This window comes from Arachis duranensis, chromosome 7, assembly GCF_000817695.3.
Source record: "Arachis duranensis cultivar V14167 chromosome 7, aradu.V14167.gnm2.J7QH, whole genome shotgun sequence".
Lineage (NCBI taxonomy): Eukaryota > Viridiplantae > Streptophyta > Magnoliopsida > Fabales > Fabaceae > Arachis > Arachis duranensis.
In genome coordinates, this window is record NC_029778.3 from 21,605,916 (window position 1) to 21,606,635 (window position 720).

At 38.3% G+C, this 720-nt stretch overlaps 1 non-coding gene across 1 annotated transcript; it reads left to right on the forward strand.

Annotated features, from left to right (window-relative positions):
* The first annotated feature begins 461 nt into the window (after nucleotides 1–461).
* On the forward strand, nucleotides 462–569 carry LOC127740928 (small nucleolar RNA R71). Its single transcript, XR_008001784.1, has one exon. It is a non-coding gene; the product is annotated as a small nucleolar RNA R71 (small nucleolar RNA).
* The last annotated feature ends 151 nt before the right edge of the window (nucleotides 570–720 follow it).

Below are 720 nucleotides of genomic sequence, written 5' to 3' on the forward strand. Positions count from 1 at the left end.
CTCTGTTGATCCTTCCATGAGAGATTTGGATGATTTCTTCATGAAGGATTATAGGTGTTTCCATAGGGGTCTCCTATGTAATTCACCTCTTCCATTGAAGGGTTCTCAGGATCATAAGCTTCTTCTTCAGATGAATCCTCCTTAGTACTACCTGGTGCATTTTGCATTCCAGATAGACTTTGAGAAACCATATTGACTTGCTGAGTCAATATTTTATTTTAAGCCAATATGGCATTTAGAGTATCAATCTCAAGAACTCCTTTCTTCTGATTAGTCCCATTGTTCACAGGATTTCTTTCAGAAGTGTACATGAATTGGTTATTTGCAACCATTTCAATCAGCTCTTGAGCTTCTGTAGGCGTCTCCTTCAGATGAAGAGATCCTCCAGCAGAGCTATCCAAAGACATCTTGGACAGTTCAGACAGACCATCATAGAAAATACCTATGATGCTCTATTCAAAAAGCATATCAGAGGGACACTTTCTGATTAATTGTTTGTATCTTTCCCAAGCTTCATAGAGGGATTCTCCTTCCTTCTGTCTGAAGGTTTGGACTTCCACTCTAAGCTTACTCAATTTTTGAGGTGGAAAGAACTTTGCCAAGAAAGAAAAGAGAACAAGAAAGTATGGAATCCTCTATGTCACAGTATAGAGATTCCTTGAAGTGTCAGAGGAAAAGAAAAATAGAAGGAAGAGGTAGAAGAATTCGAACTTATCAAGA